Genomic DNA, 15259 nt, shown 5'->3' on the forward strand with positions numbered 1-15259 from the left:
CATTCCAATCCTGAGACCCTTCCTATAGCTTGAGATGTGATATCCAACTCCTTCCCATTCCAATTCTGAGACCCATCCTATACAATGAGACTTGATATCTCAATGCTTCTAATACCAAACCTGAGACCCGTCCTATAACATGAGATGTGATATCCAAATCCTTCCCCTTCCAAACCTTAGACCCTTCCTTTATCATGAGATGTGATATCCAACTCCTTCCCATTCCAATCCTGAGACTCTTCCGATATCATGAGATGTGATATCTCAATGCTTCTAATATCAAACTTGAGACCCTCCCTATAGCATGAGATGTGATATCCAAGTCCTTCCCATTCCAATCCTGAGACCCTTCCTATAGCATGAGATGTGATATCTCAATGCTTCTAATACCAAACCTGAGACCCTTCCTATAACATGAGATGGGAATATCCAACTCCTTCCCATTCCAATCCTGAGACCCTTCCGATAGCAGAGATGTGATATCTCAATGCTTATACCAAACCTGAGATCCTTCCTATAACATGAGATGTGATATCCAACTCCTTCCCATTCCAATCCTGAGACACTTCCTATAGCATGAGATGTGATATCTCACTGCTTATACCAAACCTGAGACCCTTCCTATAGCATGAGATGTGATATCCAACTCCTTCCCATTCCAATCCTGAGACCCTTCCTATAGCATGAGATGTGATATCTCAATGCTTCTAATATCAAACTTGAGACCCTCCCTATAGCATGAGATGTGATACCCAAGTCCTTCCCATTCCAATCCTGAGACCCTTCCTACAGCATGCGATGTGATGTCTCAATGCTTCTAATACCAAACCTGAGACTCTTCCTATAACATGAGATGGGATATCCAACTCCTTCCCATTCCAATCCTGAGACCCTTCCGATAGCAGAGATGTGATATCTCAATGCTTATACCAAACCTAAGACCCTTCCTATGGCATGAGATGTCATATACAACTCCTTCCCATTCCAATCCTGAGACCCTTCCTATAGCATGAGATGTGATATCTCAATGCTTATACCAAACCTGAGACCCTTCCTATAGCATGAGATGTGATATCCAACTCCTTCCCATTCCAATCCTGAGACCCTTCCTATAGCATGAGATGTGATGTCTCAATGCTTCTAATACCAAACCTGAGATCCTTCCTATAACATGAGATGTGATATCCAACTCCTTCCCATTCCAATCCTGAGACCCTTCCTATAGCATGAGATGTGATATCTCAATGCTTATACCAAACCTGAGACCCTTCCTATAGCATGAGATGTGATATCCAACTCCTTCCCATTCCAATCCTGAGACTCTTCCTATAGCATGAGATGTGATATCTCAATGCCTCTAATACCAAACCTGAGATCCTTCCTCTAACATGAAATGTGATATCCAACTCCTTCCCTTTCCAAACCTGAGAGCCTACCTATAGCATGAGATGTGATATCCAAGTCCTTCCCATTCCAATCCTTAGACCCTTCCTACAGCATGCAATATGATATCTCAATGATTCTAATAACAAACCTGAGACCCGTCCTATAACATGAGATGGGATATCCAACTCCTTCCCATTCCAATCCTGAGACACTTCTGATAGCAGAGATGTGATATCTCAATGCTTATACCAAACCTGAGACCCTTCCTATAACATGAGATGTGATATCCAACTCCTTCCCGGTCCAAACCTGAGACCCTTCCTATAGCATATGTGATATCCAACTCCTTCCCATTCCAAACATGAGACCCTTCCTATAGCAAGAGTGTAATATCCAACTCCTTCCCATTCCAATCCTGAGACCATTCCTATAGCATGAGATGTGATATCTCAATGCTTCTAATACCAAACCTGAGATCCTTCCTATGACATGAGATGTGATATCCAATTCCTCCCCATTCCAAACCTGAAAACCTTCCTACAGCATGCGATGTGATATCTCAATGCTTCTAATACCAAACCCGAGACCAGTCCTATAACATGAGATTGGATATCCAACTCCTTCCCCTTCCAAACCTGAGACTCTTCCTATAGCATGAGATGTGATATCCAACTTCTTCCCATTCCATCCTGAGACCCTTCCTATAACATGAGATGTGATGTCTCAATGCTTCTAATACCAAACCTGAGATCTTTCCTATAACATGAGATGTGATATCCAACTCCTTCCCATTCCAATCCTGAGACCCTTCCTATAGCATGAGATGTGATATCTCAATGCTTATACCAAACCTGAGACCCTTCCTATAGCTTGAGATGTGATATCCAACTCCTTCCCATTCCAATCCTGAGACCCTTCCTATAGCATGAGATGTGATATCTCAAGGCCTCTAATACCAAACCTGAGATCCTTCCTCTAACATGAAATGTGATATCCAACTCCTTCCCCTTCCAAACCTGAGAGCCTTCCTATAACATGAAATGTGATATCCAATTCCTTCCCATTCCAACCTGAGACCCTTCCTATAGCATGAGATGGGATATCCAACTCCTTCCAAATCCAATACTGATACCCTTCCGATAGCATGAGATGTGATATCCCAATGCTTCTACCAAACCTGAGACCCATACTATGGCATGAGATGTGATATCAAACTCCTTCCCATTCCAATCCTGAGACCCTACCTATAGCTTGAGATGTGATATCCAACTCCTTCCCATTCCAAACCTGAGACCCGTCCTATAACATGAGATGTGATATCCAAATCCTTCCCCTTCCAAACCTTAGACCCTTCCTTTATCATGAGATGTGATATCCAATTCCTTCCCATTCCAATCCTGAGACCCTTCCGATATCATGAGATTTGTTATCTCAATGCTTCTAATATCAAACTTGAGACCCTCCCTATAACATGAGATGTGACATCCAAGTCCTCCCCATTCCAATCCTGAGACCCTTCCTATAGCATGAGATGTGATATCTCAATGCTTCTAATACCAAACCTGAGACCCTTCCTATAACATGATTTGGGATATCCAACTCCTTCCCATTCCAATCCTGAGACCCTTCCGATAGCAGAGATGTGATATCTCAATGCTTATACCAAACCTGAGACCCTTCCTATGGCCTGAGATGTCATATGCAACTCCTTCCCATTCCAATCCTGAGACCCTTCCTATAGCATTAGATGTGATATCTCAATGCTTATACCAAATCTGAGACCCTTCCTATAGCATGAGATGTGATATCCAACTCCTTCCCATTCCAATCCTGAGACCCTTCTGATAGCATGAGATGTGATATTTCAATGCCTCTAATACCAAACCTGAGATCCTACCTCTAACATGAAATGTGATATCCATCTCCTTCCCTTTCCAAACCTGAGACCCTGCCTATAGCATGAGATGTGATATCCAAGTCCTTCCCATTCCAATCCTGAGACCCTTCCTATAGCATGTGATGTGATATCTCAATGCTTATACCAAATCTGAGACCCTTCCTATAGCATGAGATGTGATATCCAACTCCTTCCCATTCCAATCCTGAGACCCTTCCTATAGCATGAGATGTGATGTCTCAATGCTTCTAATACCAAACCTGAGATCCTTCCTATAACATGAGATGTGATATCCAACTCCTTCCCATTCCAATCCTGAGACCCTTATGATAGCATGAGATGTGATATCTCAATGCCTCTAATACCAAACCTGAGATACTTCCGATAGCATGAGATGTGATATCTCAATGCTTCTAATACCAAACCTGAGATCCTTCCTATAACATGAGATGTGATTTCCAAATCCTTCCCCTTCCAAACCTGAGACCCTCCCTTTAGCATGAGATGTGATATCCAAGTCCTTTCCATTCCAATCCTGAGACCCTTCCTATAGCATGTGATGTGATATCTCAATGCTTATACCAAACCTGAGACCCTTCCTATGGCATGAGATGTCATATACAACTCCTTCCCATTCCAATCCTGAGACCCTTCCTATAGCATGAGATGTGATATCTCAATGCTTATACCAAACCTGAGACCCTTCCTATAGCATGAGATGTGATATCCAACTTCTTCCCATTCCAATCTTGAGACCCTTCCTATAACATGAGATGGGATGTCGCAATGCTTCTAATACCAAACCTGAGATCTTTCCTTATCAGTTTGGATTTGGAAGGAGTTGGATATCCCATCTCATGCTATAGGAAGGGTCTCAGGTTGGACTGGGAAGGAGTTGGATATCACATTTCATGTTATAGGAAGGGTCTCAGGATTGGATGGGAAGGACTTGGATATCATATCTCATGCTATAGGAAGGCTCTCAGGTTTGGAAGGGGAAGGAGTTGGATATATCATATTTTATGTTAGAGGAAGGATCTCAGGTTTGGTATTAGAGGCCTTGAGATATCACATCTCATGCTATAGGAAGGGTCTCAGGATTGGAATGGGAAGAAGTTGGATATCACATCTCAAGCTATAGGAAGGGTCTCAGGTTTGGTATAAGCATTGAGATATCACATCTCATGCTATAGGAAGGGTCTCAGGATTGGTATAAGCATTGAGATATCACATCTCATGCTATAGGAAGGGTCTCAGGATTGGAATGGGAAGGAGTTGTATATGACATCTCATGCCATAGGAAGGGTCTCAGGTTTGGTATAAGCATTGAGATATCACATCACATGCTATAGGAAGGGTCTCAGGATTGGAATGGAAAGGATATAGCATTGGAATGGGAAGGATCTCAGGTTTGGTATTAGAAGCATTGAGACATCACATCTCATGCTATAGGAAGGGTCTCAGGATTGGAATGGGAAGGAGTTGGATATCACATCTCATGCTATAGGAAGGGTCTCAGATTTGGTATAAGCATTGAGATATCACATCACATGCTATAGGAAGGGTCTCAGGATTGGAATGGGAAGGACTTGGATATCACATCTCATGCTATAGGCAGGGTCTCAGGATTGGAATGGGAAGGAATAGGATATCACATCTCATGCTATAGGAAGGGTCTCAGGATTGGAATGGGAAGGACTTGGATATCACATCTCATGTTATAGGAAGGGTCTCAGGTTTGGTATTAGAAGCATTGAGATATCACATCTCATGCTATAGGAAGGGTCTCAGATTTGGTATAAGCATTGAGATATCACATCTAATGCTATAGGAAGGGTCTCAGGATTGGAATGGGAAGGAGTTGCATATGACATCTCAGGCCATAGGAAGGGTCTCAGGTTTGGTATTAGAAGCATTGTGATATCACATCTCTGCTATCGGAAGGGTCTCAGGATTGGAATGGGAAGGAGTTGGATATCACATCTCATGCTATAGGAAGGGTTTCAGGTTTGGTAGAAGCATTGAGATATCACATCTCATGCTATCATAAGGGTCTCAGGATTGGAATGGGAAGGAGTTGGATATCACATCTCATGTTATAGGAAGGATCTCAGGTTTGGTATTAGAAGCAGTGAGATATCACATCTCATGCTATAGGAAGGGTCTCAGGAATGGAATGGGAAGGACTTTGATATCACATCTCATGATAAAGGAAGGGTCTAAGGTTTGGAAGGGGAAGGATTTGGATATCACATCTCATCTTATAGGACGGGTCTCAGGTTTGGTATTAGAAGCATTGTGATATCACATCTCATGCTATAGGAAGTGTCTCAGGATTGGAATGGGAAGGAGTTGGATATCACATCTCATGCTATAGGAAGGGTTTCAGGTTTGGTAGAAGCATTGAGATATCACATCTCATGCTATCGGAAGGGTCTCAGGTTTGGAATGGGAAGGAGTTGGATATCACATCTCATGTTATAGGAAGGATCTCATGTTTGGTATTAGAAGCATTGAGATATCACATCTCATGCTATAGGAAGGGTCTCCGGATTGGAATGTGAATAATTTGGATATTACATCTCATGCTAAAGGAAGGGTCTCAGGTTTGGAATGGGAAGGAGTTGGATATGACATCTCTTGTTATAGGGAGGGTCTCAGGATTTGAATGGCAAGGAGTTGGATATCACATCTCATGCCATAGGAAGGGTCTCAGGTTTGGTATAAGCATTGAGATATCACATCTCTGCTATCGGAAGGGTCTCAGGATTGGATTGGGAAGGAGTTGGATATCCCTTCTCATGCTATAGGAAGGGTCTCAGGTTGGAATGGGAAGGAGTTGGATATCACATCTCATGTTATAGGAAGGGTCTCAGGATTGGAATGGGAAGGATTTGGATATCGCATCTCTTGCTATAGGAAGGGTCTCAGGTTTTTTATTAGAAACATTGAGATATCACATCTCATGCTATAGGAAGGGTTTTAGGATTGGAATGGGAAGTATTTGGATATCACATCTCATGCTAAAGGAAGGGTCTCAGGTTTGGAAGGGGAAGGATTTGGATATCAAATCTCATGTTATAGGACGGGACCCAGGTTTGGTATTAGAAGCATTGAGATATCACATCTCATGGTATAGGAAGGGTCTCAGGGTTGGAATGGGAAGGAGTTGGATATCACATCTCTTCCAATAGGAAGGGTCTCAGGTTTGGAATGGGAAGGAATTGGATATCACATCTCATGTTATAGGAAGAGTCTCAGGTTTGGTAGAAGCGTTGAGATATCACATCTCTGCTATCGGAAGGGTCTCAGGATTGGATTGGGAAGGAGTTGGATATCCCTTCTCATGCTATAGGAAGGGTCTCAGGATTTGAATGGCAAGGAGTTGGATATCACATATCATGCCATAGGAAGGGTCTCAGGTTTGGTATAAGCATTGAGATATCACATCTCTGCTATCGGAAGGGTCTCCGGATTGGATTGGGAACGAGTTGGATATCCCTTCTCATGCTATAGGAAGTGTCTCAGGTTGGAATGGGAAGGAGTTGGATATCACATCTCATGTTATAGGAAGGGTCTCAGGATTGGAATGGGAAGGATTTGGATATCACATCTCTTGCTATAGGAAGGGTCTCAGGATTGGAATGGGTAGGAGTTGGATATTACATTCTTGCTATAGGAAGGGTCTCATGTTTGGAATGGGAAGGAGTTGGATATCACATATGCTATAGGAAGTGTCTCAGGTTTGGAACGGGAAGGAGTTGGATATCACATCTCATGTTAGAGGAAGGATCTCAGGTTTGGTATTAGAGGCCTTGAGATATCACATCTCATGCTATAGGAAGTATCTCAGGTTTGGTATTAGAAGCATTGAGATATCACATCTCATGCTATCGGAAGTATCTCAGGTTTGGTATTAGAAGCATTGAGATATCACATCTCATGCTATCATAAGGGTCTCAGGATTGGAATGGGAAGGAGTTGGATATCACATCTCATGTTATAGGAAGGATCTCAGGTTTGGTATTAGAAGCAGTGAGATATCACATCTCATGCTATAGGAAGGGTCTCAGGATTGGAATGGGAAGGAGTTGGATATCACATCTCATGCTATAGGAAGGGTCTCAGATTTGGTATAAGCTTTGAGATATCACAGCTCATGCTATAGGAAGGGTCTCAGGATTGGATTGGGAAGGAGTTGTATATGACATCTCAGGCCATAGGAAGGGTCTCAGGTTTGGTATATGCATTGAGATATCACATCTCTGCTATCGAAAGGGTCTCAGGATTGGAATGGGAAGGAGTTGGATATCCCATCTCATGTTATAGGAAGCGTCTCAGGTTTGGTATTAGAAGCATTGAGATATCACATCTCATGCTATAGGGAAGGTCTCAAGTTTGATATTAGAAGCATTGAGATAACAAATCTCATGATATCGGAAGGGTCTCAGGATTGGAATGGGAAGGAGTTGGATATCACATCTCATGATAAAGGAAGGGTCTAAGGTTTGGAAGGGGAAGGATTTGGATATCACATCTCATGTTATAGGACGGGTCTCAGGTTTGGTATTAGAAGCATTGAGATATCAAGTCTCATGGTATAGGAAGGGTCTCAGAATTGGAATGGGAAGGAGTTGGATATCACATCTCAAGCTATAGGAAGGGTCTCAGGATTGGAATGGGAAGGAGTTTGATATCACATCTTATGCCATAGTATGGGTCTCAGGTTTGGTAGAAGCATTGGGATATCACATCTCATGCTATTGGAAGGGTATCAGTATTGGATTTGGAAGGAGTTGGATATCCCATCTCATGCTATTGGAAGGGTCTCAGGTTGGAATGGGAAGGAGTTGGATATCACATTTCATGTTATAGGAAGGGTCTCAGGATTGGAATGGGAAGGACGTGGATATCATATCTCATGCTATAGGAAGGCTCTCAGGTTTGGAAGGGGAAGGAGTTGGATATCACATTTCATGTTAGAGGAAGGATCTCAGGTTCGGTATTAGAGGCCTTGAGATATCACATCTCATGCTATAGGAAGGGTCTCAGGATTGGAATGGGAAGGAGTTGGATATCACATCTCAAGCTATAAGAAGGGTCTCAGGTTTGGTATACGCATTGAGATATCACATCTCATGCTATAGGAAGGGTCTCAGGATTGGAATGGGAAGGAGTTGGATATCACATCTCATGTTATAGGAAAGATCTCAGGTTTGGTATTAGAAGCATTGAGACATCACATCTCATGTTATAGGAAGGGTCTTAGGATTGGAATGGGAAGAAGTTGGATATCACATCTCATGCTATAGGAAGGGTCTCAGGTTTGGTATAAGCATTGAGATATCACATCTCATGCTATAGGAAGGGTCTCAGGATTGGAATGGGAAGGAGTTGTATATGACATCTCATGCCATAGGAAGGGTCTCAGGTTTGATATAAGCATTGAGATATCACATCACATGCTATAGGAAGGGTCTCAGGATTGGAATGAGAAGGACTTGGATATCACATCTCATGCTATAGGCAGGGTCTCAGGTTTGGAAAGGGAAGGAGATGGATATCACATTTCATGTTAGAGGTAGGATCTCAGGTTTGGTATTAGAGGCATTGAGATATCACATCTCATGCTATCAGAAGGGTCTCAGGATTGGAATGGGAAGGAGTTGTATATCACATCTCATGCTAAAGGGAGGGTCTCAGGTTTGGAAGGGGAAGGATTTGGAAATCACATCTCATGTTATAGGAAGGATCTCAGGTTTGGTATTAGAAGCATTGAGATATCACATCTCATGCTATCGGAAGTATCTCAGGTTTGGTATTAGAGGCATTGAGATATCACATCTCATGCTATCATAAGGGTCTCAGAATTGGAATGGGAAGGAGTTGGATATCACATCTCATGTTATAGGAAGGATCTCAGGTTTGGTATTAGAAGCATTGAGATATCACATCTCATGCTATAGGAAGGGTCTCAGGATTGGAATGGGAAGGAGTTGGATATCACATCTCATGCTATAGGAAGGGTCTCAGATTTGGTATAAGCATTGAGATATCACATCTCATGCTATAGGAAGGGTCTCAGGATTGGATTGGGAAGGAGTTGTATATGACATCTCAGGCCATAGGAAGGGTCTCAGGTTTGCTATACGCATTGAGATATCACATCTCTGCTATCGGAAGGGTCTCAGGATTGGAATGGGAAGGAGTTGGATATCCCATCTCATGTTATAGGAAGGGTCTCAGGTTTGGTATTAGAAGCATTGAGATATCACATCTCATGCTATAGGAAGGGTCTCAGGATTGGAATGGGGAGGACTTGGATGTCACATCTCATGCTATAGGGAGGGTCTCAAGTTTGATATTAGAAGCATTGAGATAACAACTCTCATGATATCGGAAGAGTCTCAGGATTGGAATGGGAAGGAGTTGGATATCACATCTCATGATAAAGGAAGGGTCTAAGGTTTGGAAGGGGAAGGATTTGGATATCACATCTCATGTTATAGGACGGGTCTCAGGTTTGGTATTAGAAGCATTGAGATATCAAGTCTCATGGTATAGGAAGGGTCTCAGAATTGGAATGGGAAGGAGTTGGATATCACATCTCAACCTATAGGAAGGGTCTCAGGATTGGAATGGGAAGGAGTTTGATATCACATCTTCTGCCATAGTATGGGTCTCAGGTTTGGTAGAAGCATTGGGATATCACATCTCATGCTATTGGAAGGGTATCAGTATTGGATTTGGAAGGAGTTGGATATCCCATCTCATGCTATAGGAAGGGTCTCAGGTTGGAATGGGAAGGAGTTGGATATCACATTTCATGTTATAGGAAGGGTCTCAGGATTGGAATGGGAAGGACTTGGATATCATATCTCATGCTATAGGAAGGCTCTCAGGTTTGGAAGGGGAAGGAGTTGGATATCACATTTCATGTTAGAGGAAGGATCTCAGGTTTGGTATTAGAGGCCTTGAGATATCACATCTCATGCTATAGGAAGGGTCTCAGGATTGGAATGGGAAGGAGTTGGATATCACATCTCAAGCTTTAGGAAGGGTCTCAGGTTTGGTATAAGCATTGAGATAGCACATCTCATGCTATAGGAAGGGTCTCAGGATTGGAATGGGAAGGAGTTGGATATCACATCTCATGTTATAGGAAAGATCTCAGGTTTGGTATTAGAAGCATTGAGACATCACATCTCATGTTATAGGAAGGGTCTCAGGATTGGAATGGGAAGGAGTTGGATATCACATCTCAAGCTATAGGAAGGGTCTCAGGTTTGGAACGGGAAGGAGTTAGATATCACATCTCATGTTATAGGAAGAGTCTCAGGTTTGGTATAAGCATTGAGATATCACATCTCTGCTATCGGAGAAGTCTCAGGATTGGGATGGGAAGGAGTTGGATATCCCTTCTCATGCTATAGGAAGGGTCTCAGGATTTGAATGGCAAGGAGTTGGATATCACATATCATGCCATAGGAAGGGTCTCAGGTTTCGTATAAGCATTGAAATATCACATATCTGCTATCGGAAGGGTCTCCAGATTGGATTGGGAAGGAGTTGGATATCCCTTCTCATGCTATAGGAAGTGTCTCAGGTTGGAATGGGAAGGAGTTGGATATCACATCTCATGTTATAGGAAGGGTCTCAGGATTGGAATGGGAAGGATTTGGATATCACATCTCTTGCTATAGGAAGGGTCTCAGGATTGGAATGGGTAGGAGTTGGATATTACATTCTTGCTATAGGAAGGGCCTCATGTTTGGAATGGGAAGGAGTTGGATATCACATATGCTATAGGAAGTGTCTCAGGTTTGGAACGGGAAGGATTTGGATATCACATCTCATGTTAGAGGAAGGATCTCAGGTTTGGTATTAGAGGCCTTGAGATATCACATCTCATGCTATAGGAAGGGTCTCAGGTTTGGTAAAAGCATTGAGATATCACATCTCATGCTATAGGAAGAGTCTCAGGATTGGAATGGGAAGAAGTTGGATATCACATCTCATGCTATAGGAAGGGCCTCAGGTTTGGTATAAGCATTGAGATATCACATCTCATGCTATAGGAAGGGTCTCAGGTTGGAATGGGAAGGAGTTGGATATCACATCTCATGTTATAGGAAGGGTATCAGGATTGGAATGGGAAGGACTTGGATATCACATCTCATGCTATAGGAAGGCTATCAGGTTTGGAAGGGGAAGGAGTTGCATATCAAATTTCATTTTAGAGGTAGGATCTCAGGTTTGGTATTAGAGGCATTGAGATATCACATCTCATGCTATAGGAAGGGTCTCACGATTGGAATGGGAAGGATTTGGATATCACATCTCATGCTATAGGAAGGGTCTCAGGTTTGGTATAAGCATTGAGATATCACATCTCATGCTATAGAAACGGTCTCAAGATTGCAATGGGAAGGAGTTGGATATCACATTTCATGTTATAGGAAGGATCTCAGATTTGGTATTAGAAGCATTGAGACATCACATCTCATGCTATAGGAAGGGTCTCAGGATTGGAATGGGAAGGAGTTGGATATTGAGACCCTTCCTATAGCTTGAGATGTGATATCCAACTCCTTCCCATTCCAATTCTGAGACCCTTCCTATACCATGAGACTTGATATCTCAATGCTTCTAACACCAAACCTGAGACCCGTCCTATAACATGAGATGTGATATCCAAATCCTTCCCCTTCCAAACCTTAGACCCTTCCTTTATCATGAGATGTGATATCCAACTCCTTTCCATTCCAATCCTGAGACCCTTCCGATATCATGAGATTTGTTATCTCAATGCTTCTAATATCAAACTTGAGACCTTCCCTATAGCATGAGATGTGATATCTCAATGCTTCTAATACCAAACCTGAGACCCTTCCTATAACATGAGATGGGATATCCAACTCCTTCCCATTCCAATCCTGAGACCCTTTCGATAGCAGAGATGTGATATCTCAATGCGTATACCAAACCTGAGACCCTTCCTATGGCCTGAGATGTCATATACAACTCCTTCCCAATCAAATCCTGAGACCCTTCCTATAGCATGAGATGTGATATCTCAATGCTTATACCAAATCTGAGACCCTTCCTATAGCATGAGATGTGATATCCAACTCCTTCCCATTCCAATCCTGAGACCCTTCCTACAGCATGAGATGTGATATCTCAATGCTTCTAATACCAAACCTGAGATCCTCCCTATAACATGAGATGTGATATCCAACTCCTTCCCATTCCAATCCTGAGACCCTTATGATAGCATGAGATGTGATATCTCAATGCCTCTAATACCAAACCTGAGATACTTCCGATAGCATGAGATGTGATATCTCAATGCTTCTAATACCAAACCTGAGATCCTTCCTATAACATGACATGTGATTTCCAAATCCTTCCCCTTCCAAACCTGAGACCTTCCCTTTAGCATGAGATGTGATATCTCAATGCCTCTAATACCAAACCTGAGATCCTACCTCTAACATGAAATGTGATATCCATCTCCTTCCCTTTCCAAACCTGAGACCCTGCCTATAGCATGAGATGTGATATCCAAGTCCTTCCCATTCCAATCCTGAGACCCTTCCTATAGCATGTGATGTGATATCTCAATGCTTATACCAAACCTGAGACCCTTCTTATGGCATGAGATGTCATATACAACTCCTTCCCATTCCAATCCTGAGACCCTTCCTATAGCATGAGATGTGATATCTCAATGCTTATACCAAACCTGAGACCCTTCCTATAGCATGAGATGTGATATCCAACTTCTTCCCATTCCAATCCTGAGACCCTTCCTATAGCATGAGATGTGATATCTCAATGCTTATACCAAACCTGGGACCCTTCCTATAGCATGAGATGTGATATCTCAAGGCCTCTAATACCAAACCTGAGATCCTTCCTCTAACATGAGATGTGATATCCAACTCCTTCCCGTTCCAAACCTGAGACACTTCCTATAGCATATGTGATATCCAACTCCTTCCCATTCCAAACATGAGACCCTTCCTATAGAAAGAATGTAATATCCAACTCCTACCCATTCCAATCCTGAGACCCTTCCTATAGCAAGAGATGTGATATCCAAATCCTTCCCCTTCCAAACCTGAGACCCTTCCTTTAGCATGAGATGTGATATCCAAATACTTCCCATTCCAATCCTAAAACCCATCCTATAGCATGAGATGTGATATCTCAATGTTTCTAAAAAAAAACCTGAGACCCTTCCTATAGCAAGAGATGCGATATCCAAATCCTTCCCATTCCAATCCTGAGACCCTTCCTATAGCATGAGAAGGGATATCCAACTCCTTCCCAATCCAATCCTGAGACCCTTCCGATAGCAGAGATGTGATATCTCAATGCTTATACCAAACCTGAGACCCTTCCTATGGCATGAGATGTGATATCCAACTCCTTGCCATTCAAATCCTGAGACCCTCCCTATAACAAGAGATGTCATATCCAACTCCTTCCCATTCCAAACCTGAGACCCTTCCTTTAGCATGAGATGTAATATCCAAATCCTTCACATTCCAATCCGGAGACCCTTCCTATAGCATAAGATGTGATATCTCAATGCTTCTAATACCAAACATGAGATCCTTCCTAAAACATGAGATGTGATATCCAACTCCTTCCCATTCCAAACCTGAGACCCTTCCGATAGCATGAGATGTGATATCTCAATGCTTCAAAAACCAAACATGAGAACCATCCTATAACATGAGATGTGAAATCCAAATCCTTCCCTTCCCAAACCTGAGACTCTTCCTATAGCATGAGATGTGATATCTCAATGCTTCTACCAAACCTGAAACCCTTCCTATAGCATGAGATGTGATATCCAACTCCTTCCCATTCCAATCCTGAGACACTTCCTATAGCATGAGATGTGATATCACAATGCTTCTAATACCAAACCTGAGACCCGTCCTATAAAATGAGATGTGATATCCAAATCCTTCCCCTTCCAAACCTTAGACCCTTCCTTTATCATGAGATGTGATATCCAAGTCCTTCCCATTCCATTCCTGAGACCCTTCCTATAGCATGAGATGTGATATCTCAATGCTTCTAATACCAAACCTGAGACCCTTCCTATAACATGAGATGTGATATCCAAGTCCTTCCCATTCCAATCCTGAGACCCTTCCTAAAGCATGAGATGTGATATCCTAGTCCTTCCCATTCCAATCCTGAGACCCTTCCGATAGCAGAGATGTGATATCTCAATGCTTATACCAAACCTGAGACCCTTCCTATGGCATGAGATGTCATATACAACTCCTTCCCATTCCAATCCTGAGACCCTTCCTATAGCATGAGATGTGATATCTCAATGCCTATACCAAACCTGAGACCCTTCCTATAGCATGAGATGTGATATCCAACTCCTTCCCATTCCAATCCTGATACCCTTCCTATAACATGAGATGTGATGTCTCAATGCTTCTAATACCAAACATGAGATCCTTCCTATGGCATGAGATATCATATAAAACTCCTTCCCATTCCATTCCTGAGACCCTTCCTATAGCATGAGATATGATATCCAACTCCTTCCCATTCCAATCCTGAGACCCTTCCTATAGCATGAGATGTGATATCTCAATGCTTCTAATAACAAACCTGAGATCCTTCCTATAACATGAGATGTGATATCCAAATCCTTCCCCTTCCAAACCAGAGACCCTCCCTTTAGCATGAGATGTGATATCCAACTCCTTCCCATTCCAATCCTGAGACCGTTCTGATAGCATGAGATGTGATATCTCAATGCTTCTAATACCAAACCTGAGATCCTTCCGATAGCATGAGATGTGATATTTCAATTCTTCTAATACCAAACCTGAGATCCTTCCTATAACACGAGATGTGATATTCAAATCCTTCCCCTTCCAAACCTGAGACCCTCCCTTTAGCATGAGATGTTATATCCAACTCCTTCCCATT

The sequence above is a fragment of the Ambystoma mexicanum genome, chromosome 2p (genome assembly GCF_040938575.1).
Source record: "Ambystoma mexicanum isolate Mex_15411 chromosome 2p, UKY_AmexF1_1, whole genome shotgun sequence".
Taxonomy (NCBI): domain Eukaryota; kingdom Metazoa; phylum Chordata; class Amphibia; order Caudata; family Ambystomatidae; genus Ambystoma; species Ambystoma mexicanum.